Raw genomic sequence first — 11233 nt, 5'->3', positions numbered from 1 at the left:
CTGACATTAGTGTACTTTCTTGTCAGTGCATCATGACAGATGGTTTTATGCAAATTCACCCATAAGTCCATATGCACTCCCTCGCCTGTCTGACCAAACCTAACTGTTTAGGAAGAGCAAATCGCAAATAAAAACATGGCTGCCTTTCACATGTAATGTTGCAAAAAGCAGGTTCATGCAAAGGTTATTTGAATAAACCTGCAGCAGACATATAAGTAAGCTCTTTTAAATGTTCATTTACAAATATCCTGTACAAACTTTGAAGGTTTTGTTCATAATTCAGTTGCCTTTAAAAAAAAATATTACAGGTCCAGATTATCTGTATTTTAAAAATATTTGGTAACATATTTTTAAAAAACATGGCCATTCCTGTTTTAACGTGCATGTATCCCATAAAAGATCTGCACTTTCTACAAACTACAGTCTGAAATGGTGCAAATGTGTAAAGAGACATCTTGCAAGCCTGAGTAAAAGTTTTACACACCACAGACATATTTTCAGTTGATAATTGGCTGACTGGTATTTGTACCAACAAACAGCATAACAACTTACCATGCACTTGATTTGCATCCTTGAGTTTCTACAGAAAGGAGGTGTGGATTCACATGAAGCCAAAGTGAACTGACATGCTAAGTGTTGTTTTTTTAGTGTGCATGTTATTTGGTAAAACTGGAATCAATATTAAGACACCGAGCTGAAAACAAGCCCAACTAAGTCATTATATTATTAACTAATCAACATTAATAAATAAATAAATAAATAAATAAACTTGGCTTGCTTCAAATTTATTTTCTTTCCTCGAGTTATTAACACAAGGCCTTGAATTGTTCTCAAATGTGTTCATGGACCACAAACAGTTCAGATTAGGCTAAAGTAAGCCAGACCTGTTAAACCCTTCCATAATAATCAGCAGAAAGCATTTCCTATCCTTTCTCTTTCTTGTAGTGTAAATGAGTAGAAGTACAGTACTGTGAAAAAGCCATCCCTCTTTTCATTATGTTGAAATAGGTGCAGTGACTTATTAAAAATTTGCAAACATAAAGAGAAATACAGGATATAAGGCAAAAGCACAGTTTGTATTCTTCATAGAGGATGAGTTATTCAAAGCTCTTCTTTGAATATTGGCATTGCATTTTTTCCATCCTCTGTAAAGATACCACACTCCTTCAATAATGTTGAGGTCCAGGATATTGGGAGGTCAATCCATGACTGATATTGTGCATTTTCCATCCAGTGTTTGGGATCATTGTCATGCTGAAAAGTGAAGCTGTTGGCAATGGAATGATTTCCAAATGAACAGACACTGTTCATCTACTATAGATACTTTTTTTTCTTGCCACGTATTAACAGAAGTAGCCAAGGACCTGAAGATACAATTTAAAATTGGCTGTTTTCTAGCTTATCTTTGACTTGTGGACACAACCGGTTAAAAAAATGATCCCTCTGAAAATGGTCAGGTTCAAGGATCGGACTGAAAACGAGTGAGGCAGCAAATTTCCAAAGAAAAATTTTGAAAGGCCTTCAGAAAACCTGGAGAACTATTGTTTAAGACCATTTAAAACATTATGAGAAACTCTGGCTCCCTGGAAGCAAAATATAAAGCAATGAGTTGTGCTTGAGACTTTTGGACAGCTCTGTATTTTGTAAAATGATTACTTTTAATGAACCATCTATTTAAGTTTACTGGCTGATAATGAAAAGTCTGTTTTAATATTTCTGCGGTATTCCACAATCAACAAATCTGCTGTTGTTCTGGGTGCGTTTATATTGCACACATCAAAGCCCAAAACCTTCACATATAGTTAGTTTGAATTCTATCTGATTTGAGCAATTTGTTTTGAAAATCTTAATAAAAACTTTGAGTTTCTCTTCTATTTTTACACCTTGTGAAGTGATCATTGTGTCAGATTTAACCCTGTGGTTGTCTGATTCAGGCCTGTAGACTGTGTGTTTGCTGTTAGCCTTTTTTTCTCTTCTATATACCAAACATATTTACTCATGTAATCATTTGCCCTTTCAAATATCTTAAAATAACCAATTGTTCAATTGCTGTTTGTTATGGGTTTGGTCACAAAAGTCCTGAAGTATTTTTAACAGGAAAATATACCAACATCCTTTTTATCTTATTTTAATGTTAATCCCCCCGTGTCTTCTCAACTGTCTTTTTTACATTGCCGTAAAGTCTGTACTATAAACAAGGAAGCATTTGAGAATGTGACAGAAGGCAAAAATGAAAGGGACACAGATTTGTAGTATAATACTATAAGGAAGAGTTTAGTTTTTTTCTCTTTGATGTCTGCATATTCACTTTATGAAAAAATCCTGAAGAGAAGCAGTGGAGGAAGTGGTTTCCAATTTGCCCTACTACTAAAACCATTTTTCAAAATCACATTCCCATTTGATTAGTCACTAAACAGGGCAGAGAAAGCCACATAGAGACATTGCAATAATATTTCAAATTGAATAAGGTGAAATTTGTTTTTTGGCCACTTATAGAAAACTGTAGTAATTTTGCTCTGCAGGATAACACATTAAGCATTTCTTCAGCATTACAAACTGAAACATTTACAGCACACTGCTTAGGTTCTTGCATTATATGCAGATCAAACATCACCAGTTTTTGTTGTGTACACTTATCTTTTGACCTGAACAGGTCTGATTTGAAGACGTTTCAGTTACAGGAAGTCATTGTTTAAGAACATAAAGGAGGAGTTTTGCTGCCTATCTTGTTTGTCATCTTGACGTAAGAAGAGCAATGATGAAATGTTTTCTTTAGTGCAGCCTGTCTGCGCCTGTCTGCTAACCTTCACTCTTTTAACACAAGCTGGCATTCAAACTTTTATCCTTCCTGCGAATCGTCAGGATCACTTTATTTGCAGAAACATTTAAAGATGCTTACATGTCTCTGACTGGATCTTGTGTGAGGGCGGGTTTAGTGTTTCTGCAAGAAGCGCATGCAGATTAACATCTTGTTTATGTTTGAGCAGCTTTCTTCCTCAAGCATAAATTCGTTGTGTTTTGCAGCTAAGGAAAACCTTTACTGATGATGTGGGCCAACATCACACGTATGCAAACTGTTCCCTGTTTTATGTCAAGCACAGTACTAAGTGAGTGGGGAAGAGGAAAAAGAATACATAAAAAGTCTAACAGCAACAAGGCTTCAGAAGCAGTGCCTCAATCTCATGGCTTTCAGTTGTTTTTACTTGCTAATGGTTCTTCTGTGTTTATAAGACACAATGTTCTTGTGACAAAGTAGGAACAAACTTTCTGTATGGCCAGATGCCATTAGAGGTCCGCACTGTCTCTCTAAAGATCTGCGTGACGCTAAACACTCTATACAAATATATATATATATGTAAATATAAAAACTATAAAGTGTGTATTCTTGTATGCATCTTGTTTTGTGTATGCTACACCCGAATTTACATAGCTCAGCCACTAGATGTCAGATGTGTGTATTCTACTGGATTTACCACACACACTCACAAAGTCTGCCTTGTCAGGTGGACAGAGATCTGACACTGTCTAATAAATAGAGGACAGTTATGCATTTTTTAAAAAAAAGAAAAGTCTAAGTTGAACAAATTCAGATTAAGATGCATCGCTTTGTTGGCCATGAAGTCTAGAAAGTGTCAGCACCTGTGTGGGCAGCAGGTACACTGTGTAGCAAGCTGCTGTTTGAACAACTGATAACAGATGGGAGTCAACCTGTTTAAATGTTGAACCTGAGAAGAAAAGTGTTTTGTCCTGGAAGTCTGACGCTACATTTCCTGTTTGTCTGTACATTTCAACGGGTGCACTGCAAAGAAGGGAACATTCTTGCACAACACTTCTGAGAAACAATCTATAAGGTGTTCTTTGCATCAGGGGAACACCATGTACATGCTGATGTGTAGAAATAGATACTTCTGAACACATTTTCTGCCCTTGTGCCAGCATTAATGCACTGTGGCTGGCAGTGATAATATGCCAATAGTGCCATTGTGTCTGTCCCAAGTGACTGTGACTGTTGCAAAACACTGTCTGAGCTGCACTCCCTCTCTTAGCGAAAGTCAGGAAAACGACTTGCTCTCCCTCGCTTCCTTTGTCCCTCCTTCCCTCGCTGTTCCCCCTCCTCTTTGCCTGCAGAGTGGCCGGATCAGCCTCACTCTCTAATCTTCATTGCTGGCTTGAGAAACACTGGGCCCGTTGTTGACACGTTGGCTTCATACCCCACAGGGGCTGACAAATTATTAGCCAGCCTCTCTGTGCAGAGTGAGGACAACCAGCTAGCCAGGGAGTCTGTGCAGCCAGGCAGCTGAATACTAAACTGTACCAGTGGACATGAGAGCTGTCCTGATCACTGATAGTAGAAGAAACCTGGGGTAACGATGAGCCACCGCCTGTTGTATGATTGCAGGGGCAATTGGTCAGAACTGAACCATATGTGGTGTCGCAATCCAAACACGCACATGCAGTGCTTTTACCTCACCTTGAAGAGTTAAATAAAGGATTCATCCTCCCCCGTGTCAGCAGTAAAACTTGTTCTTCTTCGTGTCTTTAGGCTGTGTGTAAGTGTCTGCGTGCGTGTATACCTTGTTGTGTTGCAACCTCTATTTGTACATAGATCCACATGTGCAGTGATACAGTATATAAACAAAGAAACCTATTCGTGTGTATTGTTTTATTATATTTACAACCAGTTGACGGCAAGATTTGCCTAGTTAAGTATTATGCAAATACTTAATACTTAAAAAGCTACCACACTGTTCTGTGGAGGTTTATCATCTAGGTACAGCCTACAGGAGTAGCTAGATAAAAATCAAGAAAAACTACACACAGTTTAACTCAGTTCTTAGAATTGGGTTAGCCCTGTCCAAATTCAGAGTGCAAACAGTGGAACAACAGCATTTGCACTCTAAACTTACTTACCTTCAGGTCAAGGCAAAAAGGTCTTTTCATGCTTGGTGCGGAAAACTATTTCCAATAAGGCACAACAGCGTTTGGGTGCATTTCTGGATCATGACTGATTTATGACAGCCTGTGGGGCTGAAGCAGTTTATGAGTTTGTTGAATTATAAGAGTACACAGAAAAAGTGTTACATCACATGTTAGGAGCTTGTAGTGAGTTATGAAATGAAAAAAGGCACTGCCAAAGAGCTGATTTGAATATCCCCCATGCAAAAAAATGCGTTTCTATTTTATATGTTAAATATTATATATTTATAATATAAATATTGTGAAGGGCAGAAAGTCAAAGAGACATCACCTGAACAACTGTTCGGTTATCTATCTGTTTGTCCACATGTACGATGTTGTCACAGCTGTGCAAACTCTGGTGACATTATGGACCAAAGCAATGAAGAACAGTACAGCTTGTCTGACCTGTGCTGTACAAACAATTCCAGATCTGCACACAGCTACAGCTAGCCATGTGGGCATATTGCATTTGCAGAAAAAATAAAAACAATTTTAAAAACGGACATTTTTTCTCTGTGTGCTGTGTTTGGTTGAGAAATATCATTCTTTTTTCTCCTTCACGCATCACACTCTGTTGTACATCATAATGTTTCACTTTACAAATTTCAAAAAAACATCCAAAATCAGAAGGCGCTTCTTTATCTGATTTGATGTTTGTCGCGTTTCACTGTGTGTGCCTAAGTTTATGCGTGTGTGTGTGTGTGTCACTGTCACTGTGTGTTTGTGTCTCTGCGGTGTCACGTTACACCCCAAAGCTAACTGATAGGTCTAATCTGTCATCCTACAGTCTGACTCATCTGACGAATTATCTGCAATCTTTCTGTTCCCCTCCTGTGGTTTTAACCTGCTGGAACTGGTGATATGAGCTATTTCCTCCAGTAAAATAAAAGCAGAAGGACATTCAAAGAGCAAAGGAACATCAAGGCCCTATGTTGCAATGTCAAGGAAAGTGGTCTAGATCTGTCCCAGAATGTAATAGTTTTTTTTTACTGCCCATATCCCATAGCTCCAATAAAATTTGCTTTGCTAGTTTTTATATCATGCTGACAAACGGGCAGCCTGCCTCATGTCACTCTCGGGACAGCTGTTCAATACTGAAAATGGTTTGTGGTGGAATGGTTTTTGGAGTGGGGATAAAAGTGTCCAAATATATTAAAGTGATCTTTTTTATCAATGCCATGACAATTTGAAAACAATATGAAAACATGAAAGGATGAATTACCACATGAATGTAAATACCTCTTCCTTTATAGAGCATTATAGCAAGCTTTCAGCTCTTTGTCAGCTCTTTGTCTAGCTGTGTCGCTGTTTTGAAAGGCACATGTATTCCTAGAAAAAACCAGTAACCCCTGTGTTCACTACCTGCTTGACAACAAATCGCAACCAGGATTAGTTCTAGCTGGTGAACATAATGGCACAATCACTTGCTAAAATTGCAGATATGCTGCAGAAATGCGTTGATTCTGAGAATGGGTGTTATATAGATTGAACTTTAGTCCATCAGGAGGGCAGCTTTTTGTTCATTGCTGCTCCACAAATTTAAAAAACAAGATAAAAGGTGTAGCCTCCATGATGTAAAACTGATTATTGTTGAGCAAATTAAACTAGAGTACATCTGCGATAATCAAATACAGGTTCTAATCTTTCCTAAGAGGAATCAGTGGCAGGAATCAAGAGACGGTCCATGCAGGAGGCACGGCCACGCACAACAATGACAGTGTTTTCATATGATGGAATCTCATAAAGGTTTAGACTCCCCTTCATTCATTCGAGCCTCATTTCAAGTGAGGTAGCCTGTTTGTGAGCAGCTGGAAAAACATCCGACGAGTAGGCGGCTGTTTCAGTACACTAAGAAATTGGGATGAAACACTCGGAAGTTAGAATCAGAGCATATGCAGGTACTATGGAATTTTACCAGATCAAACTTATGTAAGAGGCTGATCTGACAGAGGATACCAGTCATTCACTGAGTCAGACAGAGAACGAAAAAGAAAGGAGAGCGGTAGCCGAGGCATTAACAGGAGGTAATGGTGTCAGACAGCAGTACTCAAATGCAGAAGGCAAATGGTGTTTATGGGAAGATAAATGAGGGGGAATGAAAGCTCGGGATGTCTGGTGCCTGAGGCTCTGTCTTGACTGCATGAGTCCTGTTGCTCTTAAGTCCTCTAATTCAGTTCTCTCCCTGTCATTGCTGAACCTTTTCACTCTGCATTTCCATCCGACGTGTGAGTCACGCACCAAGGTTGTCAGTCATCAGATGATTTGATGTGGCTTTATTAAAAAGAGGTGCGTCTGTCCCTCTGACTCAATAATTGCTTCCTTCTGAAGACAGACAGAGATCAGCATCTGCTGCGAGGAAGGCAGAGGAGGAGGAGGCGGAGGAGGCGGAAGGGGTGAGAAGGGAGGCTGCTTGTTTTAGAAACATACCAGCTGCCACAGTCTGACCCTCTGGGTGTCTGTCTTCCTCAGCACAGGTTAGGGGCTGCCTTATGCAGCCACACCACATGCCCACTCATGTCCAGGGACTCCTGCTCTGTCTCCACTCATGCTTCTCAACACACTGAGGCATGATGACATGAGTCATTGAGCTTGTGCTTTTTATTGTAGTTTGCTGCTTAAAAAAACCTCAGTTTTCATTCTTAAAACAGTGAAATAAAGTGATAATGCTATACACCTGAAGGAATTAGAGTGGGAAAATGTATGTTCTTCCACTGATTTCAGTGGTTTTCTGAGAATACCGCAAGATAAATTAAATTAGATAAATTCAAAAAAACGATATCTGGGTTTTGTCATTTCTTTACTGGACATGAAAGAACAGCTTCTGTATTTGAACTGAAACGTGGCCTGCAAGTTAGGTGCTGACTAGTAGGTAGTGTTAACCTGGGAAACTGTTTAGCAAGAGCAACCTCCACCATCACTCCAAATTTTTCCAGCCATCACTGATGAGCATGAAGACTTTAATTCAGTAGTTTCAGCTGCTCATTAAGGCAGCCTGACATTGTGTCAATATTTATATTCCTTTTAGCGCAGACAGCCCAAGGGAGGGCATGTGTATGAGAGGAAAGAATGAGAAAGAACAGATTAAGAAGAATAAGAATCTAGAAATGGGTCAGATTGGGGATAAAGTTCAGGTGGTAGATTTACTCTGTCAGAGAGATCAGTCTGTTATGAGGGCCAGTTGTATTACTTTGACCACTAAACTAAGTTTTTTCCACACTCTGGGACCAGGCTGCAAATAGCACCCTGACATGAAGTCACATTTATGTTGGCAAATCTCAGAAAATTGTATAGCAAACAGAACTCATTCAGTGGAAACAGAGTTTGGATTCAGAATAGGTGTGTCCACATTTAAGCACTGCTGTAACAATATTAATTACTGTCACTTTATTGGATCTGTTCCCTGTTCTGTCTAAAAATAATACTCGCCTTCTTCTTTAAAATATACACAATGAAAAAATAATGCCACTGTAATTGTTACTGCTCACTGGCCATGCAAAGGGATGTCTTCACTAGAAGTGACATTGGAGTTTTAAATGTAATGTCCCTCATTGAAAGAGACAGGGTACCATAGCTCAGCTCTTGTTTTGTGCAAAAATGCATTCTGCTGTTTTGCTAAAGCTAAAATCAGCTCCCGGATGTCTGAGTTAGTCTAAATAAGTTAATATCTTAAAAGACGTAGAGTCATTTGAGTCTGAAATTGTGTTACCAAAAAAAAGAAAACACTCTGTAAGATACCCATGAAGATCCTTTTGTGCTGCACAGAATGAGGACAATAGAGCTTTTAGAGTGGCATTAATAAGGAGGGAGGTTTTGTTATTCCTGTTAGAGTAGAAATAATGACAATAAGTTTCTTTCTTTCTTTTTTTTTTTTTCTTTTTTTAACCCTATCAAGTCCCAGTGCTCTCTCCATTGAATGAGGGTGAATACCAGGTTGTCTCTAATTTAACTTTCAGTTTCTGTTGCTCATCCTTTTCAAAGCTTTTTGGCTTCTCTGACAAGTCGACTCCTTTTCTTTGCCAGGTAGAGTTTACATAGTTACTCTGGCTTGTTTTTGTCTATTATTATTTATTTATTATTATTATTATTAATTATTTTGTCTATTATTATTATATGGCAGAAAGCTCTAGATACTGGGTAAATTGGTGCACAGAAGTACATAATGAAAGTAAAGTTATACAGGCAACCAATCCAGACGCAACTGGTGTCACTATTTCTGAGCCACTACATTATTAACATTTCATATTGATATTTAAAGGAAAAATCTTGTTCTGTTAAGATGAGAAGAAGGCGTTTTATGTTTGTGTTGTTTAAGACTGAGCTGTAAGACTGAACCTTCTTCTTAAAGCTACCTTTGCCTTGCCCTCCTCTCTCAAATACAAACTTGGCATATTGTTAAATAATCGGTATCGCTTCATCTGTGTCGTGGGAGTAAAATTGGAAACACGTATGGTGAGGTCTTGGAAACTCCTCTTAGAAATGACAAACTAGTTTGTGTTTGAAGGACCTCTTTGCTACAGGTTACAGCCCAGGCCGCTGCACAAAATTCTTGCACGACAAACTACAAACCACAAAAAGTACGACGGTTTGCAAACCGTGAGAAAGAGTGCTGCCGTGATATGCTCAGTGAACAACACTATTGATGCAAATCTGTTTCAAAATCATGGTTTAAAAAAAACACACACGCCTGACATGTGTTACTTACTCTGTGTAGCCTGTATTTTATTTGGATAGATGACTTAGTTTGTGCTCTTAAGACACGGCTTTTGCGTCACTCCGGTGAACTTACAGGAAAATCCACATTGCATTACTCCAGGCAAGTGACAATACCAGTCATCACCATTATCAAGCACTGGCAATAGCTGTCTAAATGAGAAACTAGTACTGTGATACAGAGATGGGCTCTGGGTTGTACTGAAGCCCCTGGACTCTGTTTAAACTCTCCCAGCCTAAAGTAGGTATAATGTACTGTAGGTCTTCAGAGAGACCTTTATGTCTTCTGTTTATCTTATCTGAAGACCTGATTTAACCTCTCTGACTCTCTAATTGGATTCAACTTTAATCTGTGGCTGTTATCCACAACCATAGTAAGTGCAAACCCCCACGAGAGAGATCACTCACATCCCTAGCCTGGTCTAAATCTGTCAGCGTGTAAACACAGACGCTCCAGCTGCAGACCCTCCGACTGTCTCCAGTGTGATGAATGATAACCTGTGCGCTGTGGCTCCTCCTGACTGACAGTAGGCTTGCGTGTGAAGATGTATACATAAAAAAAAAAAAAGAAAAAAAGTGGCATTAGAGGCCTTCCTTAAATTGCAAAACACCTGCATCTGACTCACAGAGTTAATCACACACCTTTACAGCACTGTTCCCCATCGAGACAAGAGAAAGAGAAATCAGTATGAAGGATATTAAGTGATTTCTTTTGCTCATTGAAGACTGATTTAAAGACATATATGAGAGGCGTTTTAATGAATCTCTGTACACAAAGTTTATTAACACCCAACTTTTTAACTTTTACTGACTTATGCTGACAGCATTTTCATCTCACATTTTTATGATATATTGGCCAGGTTCGATGAGCTAACATCAGTGCTTGGCAGACATGAAAAATTGTCTTGTGACTGAACAAATCCCCACAGCTGAGCTCTAAAATCTTGTGAAAAGCCTTCCCGGAAGAGTGAAGACTGCTACAGCTGCGGATTAATTGGCCAGGACTCTGAAACAAAATGTCATGCACATATCTGTGCAAGAATCCCGTACAGTATATTATGGTGATGTTAGTACTTTTTTTTGTCATCATAAGCTTTACTTAAAAAAACAAAAAAAAAAAAAAAACTCTGATGGACAAAACTATATTTACTGGCAAGCTGTCGTGATAAAGCAGGCTGACAGCTTAAACATGTGAGCAGATGAATCAGGTCAGCCCAGGATTCATACAGCTATTAGCAGCAACACAGAGCCTGCTGTACTTTCAATGCGCACAGAGAGATGCACAGTCCTGGGTGGCTGCCAGAAGTGATCAGCGGGCCTCTCCTGACTACCACTGCATGATCGGTGTTGGTCAGGGTGTGAGGGTGCAGGGGCACAACAGTGTGAGCCACCCAGCTATTTACCATCAGATAGCTTTCTTGGTAACTGGATAAAGCAGAGAGAAACAGAGAGAAAAGACAGAAAAAGGTGACCGGTTATGCAGTATGAAAGGCAAGGGATGGGCTGCTTTCTGTAACTAAAAGCTTTGAAACTTCATATCTTTCCATTAAGATAGTAATAATAA

Source organism: Neolamprologus brichardi, chromosome 5 (genome assembly GCF_056152115.1).
Source record: "Neolamprologus brichardi isolate AB-2024 chromosome 5, ASM5615211v1, whole genome shotgun sequence".
NCBI lineage: Eukaryota > Metazoa > Chordata > Actinopteri > Cichliformes > Cichlidae > Neolamprologus > Neolamprologus brichardi.
The sequence above is the reverse complement of the archived record's forward strand: the minus strand, read 5'-3'. Positions refer to the sequence as shown.